Source organism: Notolabrus celidotus, chromosome 5, assembly GCF_009762535.1.
Source record: "Notolabrus celidotus isolate fNotCel1 chromosome 5, fNotCel1.pri, whole genome shotgun sequence".
Classification (NCBI taxonomy): Eukaryota; Metazoa; Chordata; class Actinopteri; order Labriformes; family Labridae; genus Notolabrus; species Notolabrus celidotus.
The window spans coordinates 17,792,931-17,802,132 of NC_048276.1; the positions used below are offsets into that span (position 1 = coordinate 17,792,931).

A 9,202-nucleotide genomic window follows, 5' to 3' on the forward strand; every position below is an offset into this window, starting at 1 on the left:
TATGGCAATTTGATATTACACAAAACACAACATTAAGCTTAACATGTACACTCACAGGCTTACCGTTCATGTAGCCAATTTTGTGCCTCCATCACAGTCACTGAACATTGTGTTTCTTTTCAGACGTAATACATCATCTCAAACTGGTTTCTGAAATGTTTATTTCCAAAGGGAATTTAAGTCCTTGTCACAGCGGTCGCAGGTTCAACTCCCGGCCTCTACCATTTGCTGCATGTCTTCCCCCACTATCTGCTCCCCACATTTCCTATCTCTCTCCAGCTGTCCTATCCAATAAAAAGGCAAAAAAATGGCCCAAAAATAGCTTAAAAAAAAATAAATCTGGGGTATTCTTGTGTATCCGACAGTAATATTTTGCCATCCAGAGTAGGGATGTACATTTTAAGTATTTTCTGTTATCGATTTTTGGAAATGTTAATGATAAATTATCGATTAATCAATAAAAAAAAAAACGTTTAGTCCTATGTCAAAAACAAGGCTGTGCACAACATCTTTAACCAGCTGAATCACATCGAAACATGCTTTAAATGTGACATTATGAAAAATAAAATTCATCCATTAGATCTTCAAATCTGCAGACGTGGGGAGTAAAACCGACCTTTGTGTTTATCAAGACAGCCTACAACTAGCATCCCTCCCTCCTAAGCTCCTTGTTAGCACACATGTGTGCAGGTAATGAAAAACGGAGGAGGGGTTGAGGGCTGAACAAGCTATGAGCTCTGACTTCCGTTACAGACCGGAACACGTTGTGAAATACGAAATTCACGAAAAATTGGATTGGCTCGTTTCAGCACACATTTACAGAAAGGTGGAGAGATCAAAACAGGGGCAGAAATTATTTTTTTCATTTTCGGGGGGTTTGTCGACATGCCAGTGACACATTTCAGGTAGAGACCCATTAAAAAGTTGATTTTTGCATAATATGTCACCTTTAAACTTAAAACACCTCCCTGATAGCTGAGTATAATATGAGACCACATGATGTTTGTTCCATGTGACGGAAAATTGAAAACAAAAATGTGTTTTTCGAGTAATTTCTTGACAATCAATTAATCAATAAGCGATTAATTGTGTACATCCCTCATGTCAACATGGTTAAAGGCAAAACTGGTGAACTATGGAATGAAGTACTGTTAGAAAAATGCAAATCCTAAAATCCTGCAAAAACATACAAACAAGCTTTTTTTGGTTTGCATCAATACATCCATGTATACAAGGATTTAAACCGGAGATTTCCATCTCTAAAACAGATTAAAGACTAATTTCTAAAAAATGAAGCTATACAGAGCACCTAGCAGAGGGCTTTCAGAGTTAACATTACAGAGTATTTTCATTAAAACATGCTCTGCTCCTCTGTGCAGACTCTGAAGGTTACTATTGCTCTCTGGCTCCAGTCCAGTCTTGACTGCCCTGTAGGTGCTTTCCACTGCACAGGAACGCCATTATGTCGGAAGCTAAAACGCCTCATTTTTCTCCGTACGCCGCGGAAAATGAGCTCTATAAAAGCCTCCAACATATAAGGTTGTTTGCTTGTTGTGTGTGCTTGCTATGATAAATGAAACAATCCATTATACATTTACTGGCTATTGTTTATATCAGCTTCGGGAACACAGGGCTTTGTGTTAGAGAGCTGCGCCACTGCTGTGGTTTTATGTGAGCACTATAAGGGAACAGAACGCTACATGGGCATCTACTGTCAAGGTGAAGGCCATCTGCTGCAGGATAATAGCTCTTTTGTGTAACATGCAGGTGAAAATGAAAACACTGACACAATTCATCAATTTAAACCACGAGGAAGGATGGCACAAGACAGACTGAACTGATTCACAGCACAGACAGGGAATACCAGGAGGGTAAGCATTACTTGGTGGTAAACAATAACATTTTTTAAATACTGATAAAAGCATAAAACATATAAACAGTGTAAAGATCCCCCACAATGCTTAAGAAATAATGTTACATCCTGTCATTTCCAGAGAACTGCCAACCTAATACTCATAATTCATGAATGACAGAGCATAATGTTATTCTGGATGTAAATATTGTTTTAAGTATAGACTGTATCAAAGGTGGTTTCTTTAATGGCTCTCAAAAAGTGAAGCCACATTTGGAGCTCCTCCTACTGACTGGCTGTGGAACAAGCCTGCGTCTTCCATGTTAAAAGATGAGACACAGGTCAAACATGGTTTCTGTCAGAATAGTTTGTTCATACCTTGCCTCTTTATGTCAAAGTTTTTAATTAAATTATGAATTAATTGAGAGGTGTTTTATCAGTTAAATGTGTGTTCGGGTTAGTTGAAGGGGCTTGACATCAGTACTGCAGCTCTACCAAGCGACAACCCGTGTTGAAATATCAAGCCAATGCGGAAAAAAATACAATTCCTCAAAGACCATTTTTACAGCAGAATTATGTTAACAGCCTGGTAGTATGCATCATTTCTTTATTTCTGACAACTGTATGGGGCTAGATTGTACTAAGGCTAAGAATTCTACATAAATGGGCATAATTTAGGGCACGACTGAATTGACTGCCAGGCCAAATTCCACCAGATCTGTGCCAAGTCCGTCTCCGCACCAGATCTGATAGGTTTCTAGTCTAGTCAATGTGTTAACTCCCACTGGATCCTCTTCGTTGCGTTACGGCTGTGTCTCTGATCCAGCATGCCGGAGCCCTATACGCAAGGTATATAGTATTGAGGTGCAAGCTAAAAAAGACATCAACCTGTCCTTCCACCCACTGTTGTGGGGAATGTAAGATCTATCTACGATAGGGTGGACGAGCTAACCCAGCACCAGAGGGAATACTGGCAGAGTAGCATAATGCTAACAGAGCTAACACCGGACACGAACGCCACATTGGAAGGATTTCACCTGCTGTGGGCGGACAGGAAACAGGAGAGCAAGACTGAACTAACTGGTGAAGGCCAGCTCAGTCCTGGACCCTGTGGAGGTGGTGGCTGACAGGAGAATTATGGCCAAGCTGTCGTCTCTGATGGACATTTATTTATTTATATATATATATATATATATATATATATATATATATATATTCTTGTTGAAATTCTTGTACTGTACACCTTCTAGTTTGCTGCTGTAACTCCATGAATTTCCGCGTTGTGGGACAAATAAAGGAGTATCTTATCTTATGACTTCTATTTTTACTGGATGCCAGGGCATGACGAATCAATCCACACAGAGCAGATCGAGCAGGACAGGAAGTCAGGCACCAAAACAAAATTAAAAAATCTGGTACATTTTCAGAATAAAACACTGTTATCACCAGATCGTTTTTCACTGTCCTAATGAGCGAAGCCAGTGAAGCCAGCTTGGAGTCAACAGGTCATAGGTTTCAGAGGCCAATAAAGACAATAAGGATAAAGAGAGGAGTTGGATAATCGTCCAACTCCTCTCTTGGATAACCAGAAAAATCTGGTGAAAGTCCAGTGTCAGTCAGGAAAGATGTATTCCTTTGAGGTGCCAAATTTAGGGCCTAAACTCCACCTTGTTGCTGGTTTCTAGATTGGTGGGAAATTAGTTGGAGACGGTATTTTAAATATCAATCAGACACTGTTGGGTTTCATAAGAGCTCTTCAGAAACCAATGAGTGTCGTCACTGAGACCACATCCATTTTTACAGATTGTAAACAATACAAGGGCTCCACCAGCCGATACCTACTGCACAGACTGTCTCCCAAAATATCTTCAACATTAGACATCAGAGTCCATTTGGAGTACTTTGGCTTCATTTTGTTCAACAGGAAGAGTTTAGGAAGTCTGCTGTACACAGTCCATGGCAAAAACTGACAGCCTTAATGTAAGTTTACAGATGCTAAATGCAGAAGTAGGGATAATATGCTCCATGAAACCACAGTATAATTTAAGGGAGCAATTCATGTAATTTACACTGATTCTAAACTTGATCAGTTAGAAGAAAAAACTGTATACCTTTCTGAGTTTTGGGTGTAGAGGGGAAAATCCTGTCACAAAAAGAAGATGCTCCCTCATTGTTCCTTACCCCATCCAGATTTCTGTGACAGAGGTTTATATTTGGAGCTACTGGCAAACTTTTACCATCATTAAGCTTTGCTGTTCTTACAGTCAATAAATGTTAAGTGCTTTTATATGTCTCTAAGTGTGACTCCGCATTTAGTGAAATACTTGACAAACTTTGTGAAAAGCCATTAATGTCCCCCATTACGGAGAGTTCAACAAAATGAAGACAACATTCAGGTAAGTCTTCAGGTGCACGTCATTACACTGCAGTGACACACATTACAGAGCCCTGCATTAAGGCAGTGCTAAAAGCTTAAGGGAGATTTGAGGACATGATTATGTAATATGTGGTTATAAATAAGTCATCTATTCAACACATATTTTATAGGATTAAAAAACTATAGCAGAGTCTTACAAAGAATCTGAGGATGTACAGCCTGGGAAAAATCTGTATAACAACAACAAGCAGACATGAAATGTAATCTAAACAGAATTTATAATCTACATATTTATTATCTGCAAAAGATGTCATTATTATCAAGGACAGCCAATACCACCAAGTTACAGCCAAGACCATCCACTTCATTAAGGAAGGACAGAGGCCACAGAGAACATGAAGGAGCTGCTCTGCTGGTTTGCTCTCAATGGCCCGAGACTGGGCGATGACAGTTGACCTGGAGAGGTAGCTGAAAATTCCCCCGCACATCACCTAGTCCAGATTGAGACCTGACATCATCTTGGTCTCGGAAGCCACAAGACAACTGATCCTGCTGATGGATAAACAGTTCTAATGTCCATGACCTGGATGACTGAGATCCTTCACAGACATTTCTAATGTGCCTTTTCAGGTTTTTTGTGGACCCTGATTGATGACATTTTCACCTTGCACAGTCTACCGCTGCCTTTCAACAGTCTATGCCGTTTAAATGTGTCTAAAGTTTACTGTTTCCTGCAGTCACTTGTTTTTTCACCTTTCCAGTGCGTTCTCTGTCTGTCGCGCATGTTCTCCCTCTCGTCTCCCTCCCTCCTGTTGGTGTGCTCACTGTGCTATGTGTGTCTGTAACCCCTCCCCGTTCTGCTCAATGTAGACATTCACCCGTCGTTCACTTCAAAGTGCCGGCTCTTAGAGCGGGATAGTTCGTGACCGACACATCACTAGTTGACAGTCAGTGAAGGCATCAGGAGAGGTGTAGAGTGTGTGATCGGGAGAGAGGAGAGACAAGAGGAGGAGTTCTTCATTCATTCAAAACATTGATTGTTGCTTTGTCGGTTGGTGTGCTCACGGCCGACAGTGACCAGTTAGTAAAACTCAATGTGTTCACGAATCGGCTCGTCATCCCTACAGCGTCTGGACGGACGCTACAATACATATACATTTCTGTAGGACTTACTAAATGTCATTAATTATTTTGCTTGTCAGAGCCCCCGTGGTGAGAGCTTTTTAGACTCTGATCCGGACTACAGTCCTGAGGAAAGCACCTCATCGGGTCAGAGGGGACAGGCCCGAGGTCGAGCGAGAGGGGCAGTAAATATTGTCAGGGGAAGCAGAAGCAGGAGAAGGGGACGAGGAGTACACACTGGGGAAATGTACGCGCAGGAGGCAGGCAGAACGGCAGGACGGGATTTGAATGGTTTAAAATTTTGGCACCCAAAAAACGTGATTGGTTGGTGTTTTCCCAGGTTTACTCTGGCTGTAGATAGCAGCTTTTTTTCACTCTTTTTTAAGAACACATTATGTATTGATTACCATCAGGACATAAAGATCATTTTAACCAGTATAAAAAAAAATGTATCTAAAATCTGATTACCAACCCCAGCTTTAAACCATAACATTCTCACTCAAGCGGCAACCTCCGGTCTAAAAATATGAGTCAATGCGGAAGTGTTAAAAGCTGCAGTTCATCGAGGATCTGCTTGAGGCCGGCTCCGGAAGTACCGTGAGTCACATACACATGAATGGGAAAAAGACGATCTTTGCAGCATTAATAAACATGTTTACAGCCTGGTACAAAAGACGAGTGTAGTCTGAATAGCTAATTTCTCGATGTCCTCTCACTGTGAGGGGGGTGAATTTTTTTCTAATGTGGCAATTTCGAAGATATTGAGATTCCGAGTCTTCCAATGAGAGGCACAGCTGCCTGTGGGAACACTGTAGCTGTTGGCTAGGAGGCTCAAAGCCTGCCTCTTTACGTCACACTGGCTGGACAGAAGCAATATGGCTGCCGCTGCCAATTGGCTTCAAAACAGCGTTCAGAAACAGATGGGTGACGTCACGGATACTACCTCCATATTTTATACAGTCTATGTTCTCACCCTACATTTCAATATTTCAGTCAGCCAACTCAAATGAGAATGTCTTTACTTTTTTTAATCTAAATCTACAAGGTTGAGAAACCGCACTGTAGCCCTGGTGTTGTAATTTACTGCAGGCGAACCAACACCAAGTTTAACACTTGGTGTCACTTCACAGGAAAAAAGAGGTGTCAATAATAAACACAGACCCACCACAATTATGCAGAATCCTCTAAGGGAGGGCGTCAGCTGCCATGTGGCCATTATCCAACAAAGCGTCTCCAGACATTGCAGAAAATAAACACTCCAATGAACCAAGATGGAAAAATCTTGGCCCAACAATCCAGCTGATATACAGAAACAGGCAAATGTCATCTTTGCAGCAAACTTATCAGCAACGACATTAAAAAAAAAGCAGCAAAAAGAGGTTCAATCTCTACTTATATAATGTAATGCAGTGTGTGTGAGATGTAGATGACCTTAAGTATGCATGTGGGTAAGAGTTTAAGTTGACGATAAGTGCAGCTGAAAGCAGCAGCAGCAGAAACTACAGAAGAGAGGCACAGCACTTAAAGTGCAATTATGAAAAACAGTAAAGGAAGCTGTGATATTAACCTTCGACATGGAGCTGAAACGTTTTCCAGTGCTGAGCTGATAGTTGAGTCTGTGGAGAAAGCTCCAATGTGACAGCCTGTGTGGCAAAAAAGCCTTCAGTTTGAAGGACAAAATGTAAATAAACTTTGCAAAACACAACAGAAAGATTTGTATTAACACCAAAACACACAGAAACCTTGCTGAAATAGAGAAAAGTCACAGGAAATAAAAACAAGATGTATGACTAACAGCCTCAGAAGCTATTCAGCTCAAAATGTTGCTACCATCTCAATCACATTGAGATAATGAATACACATAATGAACCACTGTTTACCCGCCATCTGATCAGGTACACCTGTAAGACCAAACAACATGCTCCAATACAACTAATCAGCAATGTGTTTCACTTTGATTGAGCTTAGAACTTTATATTTGTGTGTGTTCTGGTGTTGTATTGCATTGCATTAAAGCAGGGGTTCCCAAACTTTTCAGACCACGACCCCCAAAGCTGCTGTGAATTAACCTGCTGATACTGATCCTTTTGTTAATTCACTGTTAGCTTCTCAAAGACAGGGCAAATACTCACTGAGAGGAAAAGTCTGATCAGCCCATCCAAGCTGAGGCATCTGATTTTTCTCAATGCCAACCTGCACTGAGGACATTAATGATGTTTGCTACAGTTTGGTTCTGGTTCTGTTTGCAAAGTGTACATTATGAACTGGCAGGTGAGTATAAATAACAAAAGAGCATCACATTGTAAAAAGCCAAAGCAAGACCTGAATGCATTCTTAAATATCAAATTATTGCAGCACTGAAGCATAAATAAAAGCAGACAAAGAGAGCCTCTTTGCAGCAGCCTTTGCATCCATTTTATCACGAAAATGAAGACACCCAGTAAGGAGTATGAATGCAACCCACAACATGTAATCATGCAAAGGCGTCAGATAGTTAGCTTACCTTGGTTGTTGCAGTGGAGTAACTTTTAACTGCCTTTGGGCTGTGGTGACATCTTTTAGAAGACTTGTTTTAGTCCCACCAGGTTTGAGTCAGCAGGACAGGAAACTCCAGCTTAAAGTTTGTTTTTAAGGCCAGCAGGTGAAACATAAAAACAGTCTGAATAGTTCCAAAAGCCAAAAACAGTACTCCACAAAGTCCTTCTGAAGAGTCAGCACAGGTGAGCTCATGAGCTAGCAGTAGGCCCATGGGTAGGCCACCTGTTAATTAGAGGTAAACTAGCAGCAACTTTAAAGTGGGTGTGGTAAGCTAACACAGACCACCATTTTATAAAGGGTGCGTTTGATTTATATACCAGAATAGTTTCATGAGTAGAAGGAAGAGTGTTCACACCTGACATCTAAACATTACTTGAGTTGATTTGATTTGATTTGATTTGATTTGATTTGATTTGATTTGATGTCTGTATTTCGAACATTTAAAAAAAAAATAGAAAAAAAAAAAATACAAGTAAAAAAAAAGAAATAGTTATACAAACATGCAAGTTAAAAAAGAAGAAATAGTTATACAAATATACTAATTAAAAAAGATGAAATAGTTATACAAGTATACTAAGTAAAAAAGAAGAAATAGTTATACAAACTTACAAGTAAAGAAGAAGAAATAGTTATACAAACATACTAAGTAAAAAAGAAGAAATAGTTATACAACATACTAAGTAAAAAAAAGAAATAGTTATACAAACATGCAAGTAAAAAAGAAGAAACAGTTATACAACATACTAAGTAAAAAAAAGAAATAGTTATACCAACATGCAAGTAAAAAAGAAGAAATATTTATACAAACATGCAAGTTAAAAAAGATGAAATAGTTATAAAAAATATACTAAGCAAAAAAGAAGAAATAGTTATACAAACTTACAAGTAAAGAAGAAGAAATAGTTATACAAACATACTAAGTAAAAAAGAAGAAACAGTTATACAACATACTAAGTAAAAAAAACAAACACTTGTCTTCCTCCTTGTACCTCATGAAAATCATTTCTATATACTTCTTCTTGAACTGGATTATGTTCTGACATTGCTGTAGCTCCATGTTGAGTCTGTCTGATGGAACTCTTTGAATGATCAAATTCAATATCATACCATTGCACCAGACACTGTCACATATAACCAGAAGTGTACTGAATCCATTGCCAAGATGTCTTTAAATGTTTGGTGTGAAATGTTGCTCCTGTCATTCTACCAAACTTTAATTTTCCAATTTGGTAAAAACCCCTCCATGGTTACTAACAGGATCTCCTCTCCAGGAAAATATTTCAAAATCATAATTGGTTGGATGTATTTTGGTT

General features: G+C 39.5%; 1 long non-coding RNA gene across 1 annotated transcript in view; it reads right to left on the bottom strand.

Annotated features, from left to right (window-relative positions):
• LOC117812623 overlaps positions 1-8,180 on the bottom strand; it is a 45,997-nt gene extending 37,817 nt beyond the window's left edge. The window contains exon 1 of the long non-coding RNA XR_004631261.1: positions 7,855-8,180. This is a non-coding gene — a long non-coding RNA (uncharacterized LOC117812623). The remainder of the gene's footprint in view (positions 1-7,854) is intronic.
• Positions 8,181-9,202: the final 1,022 nt, after the last annotated feature.